Source organism: Vombatus ursinus, unplaced genomic scaffold (assembly GCF_900497805.2).
Source record: "Vombatus ursinus unplaced genomic scaffold, bare-nosed wombat genome assembly UNPS02014784.1, whole genome shotgun sequence".
Classification (NCBI taxonomy): Eukaryota; Metazoa; Chordata; class Mammalia; order Diprotodontia; family Vombatidae; genus Vombatus; species Vombatus ursinus.
In genome coordinates, this window is record NW_020954562.1 from 2,243,148 (window position 1) to 2,256,349 (window position 13,202).

Sequence of the window (13,202 nt, forward strand, 5' to 3'; positions counted from 1 at the left end):
TGGCGGCCCCCATATTCAACTGGCACATTCATCAAGTTAATTGCATTCACTCAATAAACACTTATTAAATGCCTACTATATGCCAGGTACCGTGTTTTGGAAACACTGTGCAGAACATGAATGGTTCTATTTTCTAGAGTGGAAAACTGATGCTCAGAAAGTTTCTGTGATTCATTGTGGTTCGTGACTCCTGCAGGCCTACAGACAACGTAGCCTGGAGATAATCAGGTGTGTCTGCCTCCCCTGCTTTCCCCAATAAAACCACACTACCCAGGTGCGTCTAGGCTGAGGCATCCCGGGACACTCGAGCCCTTCGGTGTCTTGGTTGCTCCTCCGATACCCATTCTACGCTGCCTTTTCACCTCGTCCCTGCCTTGCTCCAGGGTTAGTGCACAATATGTTCCTAAATAGCCACTCCTGGCTGTGGGCACCTGTCAGACAGGTGGCTCCTACGCCCATTTCTCTCCCCTTCCCCCGCCCCATGCAATTGCCCCAACAGCTGTCGGCTGAATTGCAGACAACTAGAGAATTCCTCGTCCCAAATCTATTTGCCTAAAGTCGGGATTCCGGACTTGATCAGAAGCCTGGAGAGGCTTGCCACACCTGGGACACATGCACTCTAAGGAGGCCGCTCCCATTCCGCTCCCGACTCCCACCACCCCAAAGGGCTCTACCCCCAGCCTGGGGCCAGCTCGCCGAGTCCAGGCTCTACAAGCCAGCTGCGACTCTTGGACACTTTCTTCTTTCACTTTTCTTTTTAGCACCAGAGAAGCTTGTTTCTCTTGGCTCTTGGGGAAGACCTGTTGACCCTGAAAGGCGGAGGGCGGGCTTCGGCGCAGAGCCGTGCAATGCTTTGGCTGGGAGTGATCCTGGCTGTCACGTTTTTTCTGCTCCAGCCGCGGCTCTTGCCCGCGACCTCACCGCACCCCAGAACCTGCTTGCAAGCCGGGACCCTATGGAGGTAAGACCTGCGAGTCCTTGGCTCGGAATGGCGGAGGTGGAATGGGCGTTGTTTAAACAATTTGAAGGTTAGAACCCTCAGTCATTCTCAGATCTGGGTATCCGCCAACCCCGTGACCCCTACCCCACTCCAGGAGGTTGCCTTGGCCATGCCCCGTGCGGCTTTTTTCATTTTCTTCTCTCTTATCCCGGAAACGCCCTAGCTAGACTTCTGGGCCCCCAGGCTCTTTACTTATTCGCCTGAGGTTTCTATGATTTGGAGGTAGCAGAGGACCTCAGAAATCAAATCACCTTTGTGATTTCATAGAAGAGAAAGCCGAGATTTGCCCAAGGTAATCCGCCTGAGAAGTAGCAAGACCCGAGACTGGAACAAACCCTCCATCCCAAGAGTCCACCTCCAGGCACCTGGCGTCTACCCCAAAGGATTCCTAAGCTCTTTCCCTCGCTGCTCCCCTATTTCTTGCGCTCCGCTCCCTCCGACCCTGCCTTCTCTGCCCACTTCCAGTTTCTTTCCACCATCCCCAAGTCGTAGATCTGCTGCCCACTCCAGTTTCTGCTCCGGGTGACAGGAACCCTAGCAGGGGCAGCGAGAAACTGCGCTCGAGGGGTTTGGCCGAGAAGTCAGGCAGGTGGAGGGGGAAGATGGGGAGGGGAGGGGAGCGCGCTGGCAAATCCGGGAACTTGTTGGTATTCTGAGAACAGTCATGCTGGCAAAACTGCGCATCGAGGTTGGCAGTTGACAGTTCTCACAGTAACTATTGAAAGTGTGGAATCACCATTCTCTTTCTCTTCCTCTTCCTCCTCCTCCTTTGTGAGTGTGTGTGTGTGTGTGTGTGTGTGTGTGTATTTGAGGGGTGCATGATTGTCTTATTAGCCAACTTTCCCCTTACTGACTTGATCAGATAAACACTTCCTCAAGAAGAGTCCTTTACGGGGTAGAGTATTGACCTAGAACTCTTTCCCTCCTCTTCTACTCCTTCTGGCTTTCAAGTCTCAGCTAAAAGTCCCCCCTTCTGCAACAAGCCTTTCCCAGTCTTTAGTGCCTTGTCTCTGCCACTATCTCCAATTTCTCCATTATCTCCCCTCCACCCAGCCTCTCCTCCCCTCCTCCCCTTCTTCAGATAAGGGACTGTCTCGTCTTTCTTTGTATCCCCAGTGCCTAACACAGTGCCTGGCACATAGTAGGCGCTTAATTAACACTAGTTGACTGACTACCTTATTCTTAGCTCACCTGGATCTCGAGCAAGTTTGTCGATCACACACGAAGTGGTCCTTGGAAAAGACCAGATCTCCTTGGGAAGAAATGCAGATGTCATTTATTTTGACAGCACCTTTCTTCCAAAGTTTATTTACATCTTCATCCCCCTCCCAGAGATGGCCACCATTAGACACAAAAAAGTGTGTGTGTATATATATATGTATATGTATATATATATATATAAAATATATATGTGTGTGTGTATACACACACACACATATATACACATACATATATGTATGTGTATATGTATTATATATACATAATATATATGTAATGTAGATGTATACATATATGTATGTGTATACATACATATATACACATACATACATGTATGTGTGTATATGTATATGTATTATATATACTTAATATATATGTAATACAGATGTATACGTATATGTGTGTGTGTAAATTTATTCTACTATTTCTATTTATCAGGTTTTTTTGTGAATACAGATGATTTTTCTGTATATGTCCTTTATAGTCAATTTGGGTATTTGTAATAGTCAAGTCAAGAGTCAACTAACACCGGTTGTTTTTCCCTTCAATCATTTTAGCCAATGTAATAAGTGTAAAATGGTATCTCAAGGTTTTTTTTTTTATTTGCATTTCTCTAATCAATGATGATTTAGAACATTTTTTCATATGACTATAAATTGTTTTGATTTCTTCATCAAAAAACTGCCTGTTCATATCCTTTGACCATTTATCAGTTAGGGAATGATTCATATTCTTACAGATTTGACAAAGTTTCTTTATGCATTTGAGATATGAAGCCTTTATCTGAGAAACTGTCTATAAAATTCTGCACCCCCCCCCTCAATTTTCTGCTTTCCTTCTGACGTTGGCCACATTTGTTTTATTTCTACAAAACCTTTTTAATTTAATGCAATAGAAATTATCCATTTTACACTTAATGTCACTCTTTATCTCTTGTTCATAAATTGTTCACCTATCCTTAAGTCTGATAAACAGTATGTTCTGTGTTCTTCCAATTTTTTTTTTGTAGTATCTCTCTTTATATCTAGGTCATGTATCCATTCTGATGTTATCTTGGTAAATGGTGTAAGATATTGGTCTATGTCCAGTTTTTGCAATACAGCTTTCCAGTTTTCCCAACAATTTTTGCCAAATAATGAATTCTTATCCCAAAATTTTAAGTCTTTACACTTGTCAAATACAAAATTATATTTATTTGCTGCTATAAATTGTATGTCTGCTGTTTTCCCTAATCATCTTTGGATATAGACCTAATAGTGGTATTGATCGGTCAAAGGAATAGGCACTTTAATAACTTTTTAGGTGTAATTCCATATTGCTCTTCAAAATGGTTGTATCAGTTCACGATTCCACCAACAATGAATTAGTGTCCCAATTTTTCCACATTCCCTCCAATGCTGGTTGCTTTTCTCTTCAGTCATTTTAGCCAATCTGATATGTAGAAAATGATAGTTCAAAGTTGTTTTAATTTGCATTTCTCCAATCAATAATGATTTAGAGTATTTTGATAGTGAAACAGATAGTATGTGTCAGAGTCAGGACACTTTATCCAATATACTTTATCTACTGCCTTGGAAGCAGGAAGGTGGCCCAGTGGATAGTGTTGGACCTGGAGTCAGGAGGCCCTCGGTTTAATTTACTTATGGTGTCTCAGTTTCTTCATCTGTAAAATGGGGATAATAGTAGCATCACATCACAGGATTGTTGTAAGAATCAAATGAGCCGTATAAATGATGGCTTCTTATTATTATGTCTGATTTTGCTTCCCAAGATTATTCTTGTTACAATTAGAAATTTATATGCCTTAGGTTGAAATGATAATAATTATCATTTATATAGCACTTTAAGCACACTTATAGAGCACTTAAGTGCTTTACAAGTGTCTCATCTGATTCTCACAACGAGCTTTTTTTTTGCAGATGAAGAAACTGAGGTAAACAGAGGTAAGATGACCTGCCCAATGTTACATAGCTAGAAAGTGTCTGAAGCCGGATTTGAACTTGGTTCTTCCTGATTCCAGGTTTAGCATTTTGCTGCTTTGTCACCTCCATGCCTCCTGACACAAACCTAGGTCCAGTTAGGGAATGGAACAAGCATTTATTAAGCACCTACTATATGACAGACATTGTACAAAGGATTTTATAAATATTATCTCATTTGATTCAATTATAACAAATCCAGAATGCTTTTCACTATATCATGCTGTCTTTTAAGGGAACTTAGAAATCACCTAGTCTTGCGGCTTAATTTTACAGACATGGAAACTGCAGCCCCCAAAGTTATTTTACCCCAGGGTCACAGGATTCCTAACCCCAAGTCTTCTGGCTGTAAATCCAAAGCTTTTGACAGTAAATCCAAAGTTCTTTCTACCATTCCAGACTCTGAGAGACTTGTGAGAGTTACTTAGCAACTCCATTGATAAGATTGTTTGAAAGGGTATTCCCTCCCATAGTTAATTACAAAATAAAAATCAGGTTTGTTGGGTGTGACTCCCTTCTATCTGTGGGTGTCTTCTTCCTAGCTGAGCAGAAGATGAAGGAAGGGAAACTTTTAATCCAGAAGGGATGATGCTGTATTAGTTATAAATGGCCAAAGGCAGTAAAGTGAGACTGGAACGGAGGGAGGTATTATGGGGGTAGGAACAGTAGGGGAAATAAACAATACCTTCAGAAAACAAGTGAATCTGAGGAGGCAAAATCCTTTCTTCATGAATTCTGGTCTTCAGTTCTTAATCTTAGCCTGATTTCTCAACCCAAACTAAGAGTTCTTATCTTATCTGGGCTTTTTCATATCGGCCTATTGCCCCTTCCACCTTCTTCCCACCCTCTCCATTCATTCTTTCTCTCTTTAGTGTTCTAACACAAGAAGTAATGATGCATGGCAGGATTTTTTTGTTGCAGAGTCTTGAGAATTTTTGGAGGTGGTGCATTGGATGAGAGAGGTCTCTTTTTGTTCTTCTAAATCTTTCTAGAAGTAGGTACTTACTCCCTGCTCTGAGTGGGGAGAAGGTGGAATTGATATGAAAAGAGGGACCTCTTCTAGAGGCTGTCACTCACTTTTCTTATTTCTGTCTCTATTAAATGGAGATAATATCATGGCCATCTTGCTTGCCTCTTCATTAAATGAAATGAATAAATACCACAGTTCTGATACTTACTGCCTATGAAACCTTGGCTGACTCTCTCAGACTCTTTGGGTTTTGGCTTCCTCATCTATAAAACTGGAGATGACCTCTAAGGTCCGATGTTTCACTGTCAAGCTATGATGCTGTGTGCTATCTTGATCACTTTTGAAAAGTGAACAAAAATTATTATTACCTTTTAAAAAATGTCTATTTTTCTTTCATGTGGTTTGTTGTTGTTTAGTCATTTTTCAGTCTCTGACTCTTCATGACCTCATTTGGGACATGGGGCAAAGATACTGGAGTGGTTTGCTATTTCCTTCTCCAGGTCATTTTACAGATGAGGAGCTGAGGCAAACAGGGTTAAATGACTTGCCCAGGATCACACAGCTAGTAAATATCTGAGGCCAGATTTGAACTCATAAAGATCAGTCTTCTTGACTCCAGGCCTGGCACGCTATTCACTGTTCCACCTAGCTGCCCCCATTTTACATGGTAACCTTTTAAAAATGTTAATGCAGGAAATATATTATTAGTTGTATGCTAATATTAATTGGTTTGGACCTGTGATTGCATCTGTGGGGTATAGAACTATCCTCTACCTTTGCTAGACCAGTTAAATGGCTTACTTGCCTGTGATCATATAGCTCCTATACATCAAAGGCTAGACTGGAATCCAGGACCTCTTGATTCGTCAGATGACCCTTTATCCACTTTGCCATGCTGCTGTCTCTTAATATAATAATGATAATGATAATAATGATAATAATAATAATAATAATATCCCTTTAAAGTGAAAAACAACAACAACCCATTAAATAATTGAGCTAGGATGGTTCAGTGGAAAGTATATAATTGCAAGAGACCTGATCTCTTTTTCAATAGAAAGTAGCATGGTAAACTAGAAAGTCTGTTGTCAATGGAGCCATAGAATATGGGTTCAAATCTCTGCTGTACTACTCATTCCCTGTGTAATCATGGCCTTTCTGGGCCTCAGCTTTCTTACCTGTAAAGTAAGGGTGGTGGTGGAAGAGGTGGTATCTATGGTCTCTTCCAGCTCTCACTCTGTGATTCAATCATTTACTACCACATCTTGTGCTGAATACTTTGACAGCAGCTCATGTTTAGCCATCAGCAAAATGGGGCCATTATCCCTGGCCTTCCAACTTGATGAAGATGAATTAAATTGTATCTGGAAGACTAGTTAAAACTTCTCAGGCTAGATATGTATGCAAGGGGCATGTCAAAATAATACTGTCCTGCAGCGGTAAAGTAAGTATTTTCCCATAATTAGCTTGGTGTACTCTGTTCCAGTCTCTTGCCCAGGAAGTGAACAGAGTAGGAAGAGGGCCTTGGTAGATGGGATGGAAGGATGGGAACTGCATCCAGGTAGACTTTGATGTCCTGCAGAGGTCCTGGACCCGTACACTGGAGCTACTATAAAAGGCTTAGTAAAATGTATGATGTTTAGAGGCTCAGCAAGGCATGATTTTATAGTCATTAGTTTGGATGGTTCTTTTCTAATTTTCTTACTGATGCTTCGGGGCTCTAAATTGGTAATTATGTGTGGTGACTTAGTGCTGGCATAAGCAATTAACATGAAATGAATGTATGGATGTGTTCCTGTCATCTTATCTAAAATCTGCTTTTTGCCCTATGTTAAAGAAAAAAAAGTTTTATTGATGGCTTTAGTTTCTTTTCTTTTCTTTTTATTTTTTAAAATGTATTTAAATATTTATTTTTAGTTTTCAACATTCACTTCCGCAAGATTTCAGTTCCAAATTTTCTCCCCATCTCATCCCTCCCCCCACCCCAAGATGGTGTGCATTCTGAATACCCCTTCCCCTAATCTGCCCTGTCTTCTATCACCCCACCCCTTCTTTTATCTCTTTCCCCTTCTATTTTCTTGTAGGGCAGGATAGATTTCTATACCCCATTGCTCGTATATCTTATTTCCCGGGATGGCTTTAGTTTTTATGTCACAATTTTTTTTTTCTGGATCTATCACCCCCCACCCCCCACAAAGGAAATCAAACCCTTCTTTGTAACAAAGAAAATTAATCAAAATACCTGATACACAGATGGCATCTGACAATGGATGTGATTTATTGACCTATTAGTGACTACCTTTTTCTTTCCCAGGAAGGAGTTAAACCTCACTGTGTCTTCCCTGAGAACATGACTATCTTTCATTTATTCAGAATTCAGCTTACTTTTATTGATCTTCTCATTTACACTATTGTAGTCATTGTGTATATTGTTTAGTTGTTTTTTTCCCCTTATTTCCTTCTGCTTGCCTTCTTATAAACGTTCGTATGTTTCTACAAAATCCTCATAGTGATTATTTCTTATGGTACAATCATATTCTCTTATATTCATGTACCACAATTTGTCCAACCAGTTATTTGCCATCATGAAAAGAGTTCCTAGGGATATTCTGGTACATGTTGGACCTTTATTTCTGTCTCTGACTTCCCTTGGGTTATTGTTAGGTAGGAATGATTGAATCTCACCTTATTTGCACAATTCCAAATTGATAGGGGCAGTTAGGGGGTGCAGTGAACAGAGCACTGGCCCTGGCATCAGGAGGACCTGAGTTCAAATCCGGCCTCAGACACATAACATTCACTAGCTGTGTGACTCTGGGCAAGTCACTTAACCCCAATCGCCTCACCAAAAACAAAAACAAATTGATATAAAGAATGGCTGGAGAAATTCATAACTGTATACTGGTTGTGTCCTCACAGTCTGACCACCCTAATTTTTAAAAAGTCAACAAGCATTTATTAAACACCTGCTATGTGCCAGGCACATTGTGCTAAGCTTGGGGGATACAAAGAAAGGCAAAATGCAAGTCCAGTATCACTGGGTTGTAAAGTATGTGGAAGACAGGACTGAAAAGGTGGGAAACAGCTAGGTTGTTGTCATTTTTGTTGTTCAGTTGCTCAGTCTTGTTCAACTCTTTGTGACCCCATGGGCCATAGTACATCAAGCCCTTCTATCCTTCACCATCTCTCAAAGTCTGTCCAAATTCATGTTCATTGTTTCCATGACACTCTCCATCTCATTTTTATGAAGGATTTAAAAGTATCTAATCCTTATCAGGACTATTATATGATCCTTATAGAATAGGAGAGGGCAGGGACTGGAGTGAGGAGCCAGGTGAAAGAATCCTTCAGACTTCTTCCTAAAGCACAGGTCTGACCGTGTCACTTTATTCCTATTCCTGCTCGTTGCTTCCATGGCTTCCTATTACTTCCAGAATCAAATATAAACTGTTCTCTTAGGTTTAAAGTCCTTCACAACCTGTACCCTTCCCACCTTTTAGTTCTTCACTTGCCAGCCTCCATGTATGTTACAGTTAGAAAGATCTGCATCCTAACTCAGATGATTACTGGCTATGTAAACAGAGGCAAGTTACCTGAACCTCCCTGGGGCAGTTGGTAACAATGGTACCTGACACATTCTATTTCATCTCCCGACTCCATGACATTTTGCTAACTGTCCTTCATACGTGGGATACTTTCTGTCCTCATCTTACCTCTTGACTTTCTCACTTTCTGCAGGAGGCCTTTCCTGAAATACTGTGCCAACTCCCTCCCTCAGATTACCTCTCATTTACGCTATGTTTATCTTCTTTGTATGTCGTGGTTTACGTGTTCTTTCCACCATTAGGATTTAAGTTTCCTGAGGACCAAAACCTTAGTTTTGCCTTTCTTTGTATCCTTAGCACCCAGTCCCTGGCACATAGAGCTTAATATGTATTTATTGATTGACTAACTGGCAGGATGCTCTTTCAGCATCATACTATAATGGTTGGCATTGGAACTAGGTCCTCCAGAGTTCTTTCAGAATATGCAAGGATAGTCCCCCTTTCCTGATGGGGGCTTCATGGCTAATGAGGATAGAAGATTTTAGGGGGTGAAGGAAGGAAGGAATTGATGGCCAACCTCAAGTTTCTTTATAGTTAATTATAGTGATTTGTCAGTGTACAGATCTCCTCAGCATATGATTTTGCTTTGTTTGAATGTGTCTTTTGAAATACTGTGGGTAATTTTGAGCTGTTTTTGATTGTGTGCTGAACCACAAAGTACCTCAAGTATAGTATTCAAGGGATAGTATTCAAGCAATCTCCTTATGAAGAGTCCGAGGTGTACTCAGTCAGTATACTTTTCTTTATTGATAAATTTGTACATACATATGCACACATATTTCCAGTATCTATTAAATGTTTTTCAGATTCAAAAAAAAAAAATACGTGAGTTTATAAAGAATATGTAGAAGACCTGGGTTTAAGAATTAGTTCAGAGACATACCAGCTGTGTGACCCTGGGCAAATCACTGAACCTCTTAGAGCACCAGACAGCTCTCTAAGACTCTTATGAATGAGCTACTTCCTGCTTTGGTAGAAAGCATTTCCACACCAGGAGTTCCCTACATTCTTCTTTCACAAGTCTAGATTCCCCTTCCCCAAAACCAAACCAAACCAGCTCAACATTTTGGATTCCATAGCTTCATTGAAGTTTAAGATGCACATTGTCCTAAATATTACCCCCTTTCCAGTCATTTGTGAGGTTTTCTGGGCCACATTGCTTACTAGTTTACATTACAGTCACATTCCTGTCGACCTTCTATTCCTATCCCTGATGTAATAGACCATGTCCTGATAGAATCAAGCAAATACATTCTTATCATTCTAATAATAATGGGTATTTCTATAGCACCTTAAGATTTGCAAAACACTTTATACATATAATCTCATTTGAACCCCAAAACAACCCTCTGAGGAAGCTGCTATTGTTAACTGCATTTTACTGATGAGGGAACTGCCCCAGAGAGGGTCAGGTGACACCTCTGGTTACATAGCCATTGATCATCCAAGTTGGGATTTGAACTCAGATCTTCCTGACTGCAAATCCAGCATTCTGACCAGTATCCATGCAGCTGAAAGATATAAGAACAAAGTGGTTTGTTTTGGGGGGAGGATTATTTTATCCATTTTCTGGATCAACAAATTTGTATGTATACATCAATATGTATAACTGATCAGTGGGGACCTTAACATGAATATTGATTGTTATGTGACTTTTATAGCCTGGGGCTTAGTACAGCTTTTGTTTCTCAATAGCAAAACTAGAAATATCTGTCCCTCCCCTCCAAAACAAATAAACAAACAAACAAAGATATGTGTCAGTTCATTTAAAAGTGAACACTTTGACATCTGAATTTTTATTTTGGAGTAATATAACTATTTTTTTTTCTCCAAGTGGTAAGGCAGTTTCCTCTGAAGACAAGACTCTTTGAACTTTGCCACCCTGCTTAGCTACCTTCTCCCTCTGTCCCCTGAACCTCTTCTCCCATTGGTGAGTGCCTCTTGGACTTTCCACTTTGAGGAAGGGCCCTAATCACCCATGCTGTACTCCTCAGATTTTATCACTATGCTTCAACTGACCTTTCAGCTACCTTTTATGCAATGTCTTCCTTTGTTAGAATGTAAGCTCCTTGAGGGCAGGGCTTTTTGCTTGTATTTGTATCCCTAGTACTTAGAAGAATGTCTGGCATGTAAAAAGTGCTTAATAAATGCTTGTTGATTTGACTTTGAAGGAGGAGGAAGTGATCAAGGGGCAATTTAAACAAACTAAGCAGAGAGCCTTGGAAATAAAGGGAATATTTATTTTCAGTAACAAGCCTCTTGCCATCCCTTAGCTACACCTTCACTCCAATGTGTCAGTTTCCTATGTTAGGAAATTTATAAGAATTTGCACCCATCCATCTGTAAGTGGAACAGAAATCAAAATATGAAAGGATCAGTCTTTAAATTAGGATATAGTGGTAATTATATTGATATCTGCAAGTAAAGAGATGTTGAAATAAAGTGACTTTTTTTCCTCCTGCCACCAATGGTTCTTACCTTGCCATAAACAAGGGTTTCTTAAACTTTTTTTGTATGTGATGGGTCTCTTGGGCAGTATGGTAAAGCCTATAGATTCCTTCTCAGAATATTTTTAAATGCACAAAATAAAATATATGGGATTACAAGTGAAACCAATTAAATTGAAACAGTTATCAAAAGATATATTTAGAATGGGAGGTGCTAAGATGGTGGAGTAACAGGAAATACCTTGAACTCTCCCAAACTACCTTCCAACCAACTTTAAAATAATGCCTCAAATTGAAATCTGGATTGGCAGAACCAACAAAAGGTCTAAGTAAACAATTTTCCAGCCCAAGAGAACTTAGAATGTCAGCAGGAAAGGTCTATCTCAGCAGGGTGGTGGTCTTCTAAGGAGCACAGGAAGGACAGGCTGTGTTGGGTGTGGGTGCATAAACAGGGCAGCAGCTTCAGGAACTCTCAGCACACAGCCCATAGAGAGGTCACACAAGTGCTCATAAGGAGATTACAGGGACTCTTTACTGGCACTGGCTTCAGGACACTGTTGTATTGCCCATATACAGCTTTGGGTTGAGGTTCCAGGACAGGGAAGAATGCTCCTTATTTGAGGTCCAGGGTGGAGAGGAAAATTGTCACTTGTGAGAGAGGAATGGTGGGGCTGAGTTGCATTCACAGGGCCAGAGGGAGCAAGTGTGTTAGCAACCACAGGGGATGAGGGGCCTGGTTGTGGTTTTGGTGCATAGCAGAATGCTTGTGGAGGCTCAGCAGGCTAGAATACAGTCTAGGCAAGCAGTGACCACACCTTTTTGTAGATCATGCCACCTTGGCATAACTGAAAACTTTCAGATTTATATAGCTAGCTCTGAAAACAACAGCACAAAAAACCTGAAGCTGTGGGCAGTGCCCCCTCCACCAAGAGCAGAGCCCAACTTTAATATAAAATTAAGAGTCAAGAAATAGGCAGGGAAAATGAGTAAACAACAAAAAAAGAACCTGACCAGAGAAAGTTACTATGGAGACAGGGAAGATCGAAGACACAAATTGAGAAGACAATGAAATCAAAGCAGCTACATGCAAAATCACGAAGAACAATGTGAATTGGACACAAGCCCTAAAAGAATTCCTGAAAAAAATCTCAAAAAGGATTTTAAAAACCAAATAAAAGAGGTAGGGGAAAAATTGGGGAAAGAAATGTGAGTAATGCACAGAAATTATGAAAAGAGTAAACAGTTTGGTAAAAAAGGTACACACACACACACACACACACAACCTGAAGAAAACAGTACGCTAAAAACAGAATTGGCTAAATAGTAAAAGGGGCAAAAAAATCCACAGAAGAAAACATCTTAAGAGGCAGAATTGGCCAAATGGAAAAAGAAAAACAAAAGCTCACTGAAGAAAACAATTCCTTAAAAATTAGAATTGGGCAATTATAATTAGAAGTTAATTACTCTGTGAGACATGAAGAAACAATAAAACAAAGTCAAAAGAATTAAAAAAATAGAAACAAATGTAAAATATCTAATGAGAAAAACAACTGACCTGGAAAATAGGTTTAGGAGAAATAATTTAAGAATTATTAAACTACATGATAGTCATGATCAAAAAAAGCACCTAGACACCACATTTCAAAAAATTATCACAAAAACTGCCCTGATATCCTAGAATGAGAGGGTAAAATAGAAACTGATCAACTCATGAAAGAGATTCCAAGATTAAAACTCCCAGGAATAGTATAGCCAAATTCCAGAGCCCCCAGATTAAGGAGGAAGTATTGGAAAGAGCCAGAAAGAAACAATTCAAATATCATGGAGTCATGGTCATGATCACACAAGATTTAGAAGCTTCCATGTTAAAGGAACAGAAGGCTTAAAATATGATATTATGGAAGGCAAAGGATCTAGGATTAAAACTTAGAATCATCTACCCTACAAAACTGAATATAATCCTTCAAGGGGAAAAAAATGGAT

At 40.1% G+C, this 13,202-nt stretch overlaps 1 protein-coding gene across 2 annotated transcripts in view; it reads left to right on the top strand.

Moving 5' to 3' along the window:
* Nucleotides 1-567: 567 nt before the first annotated feature.
* IL15 (interleukin 15) overlaps nt 568-13,202 on the top strand; it is a 142,067-nt gene continuing 129,432 nt past the window's right edge. For both annotated transcript variants that reach the window (XM_027867009.1, XM_027867008.1), the window contains exon 1: nt 568-961. The gene's annotated coding sequence lies outside the window, so the exon portion shown is untranslated. The remainder of the gene's footprint in view (nt 962-13,202) is intronic.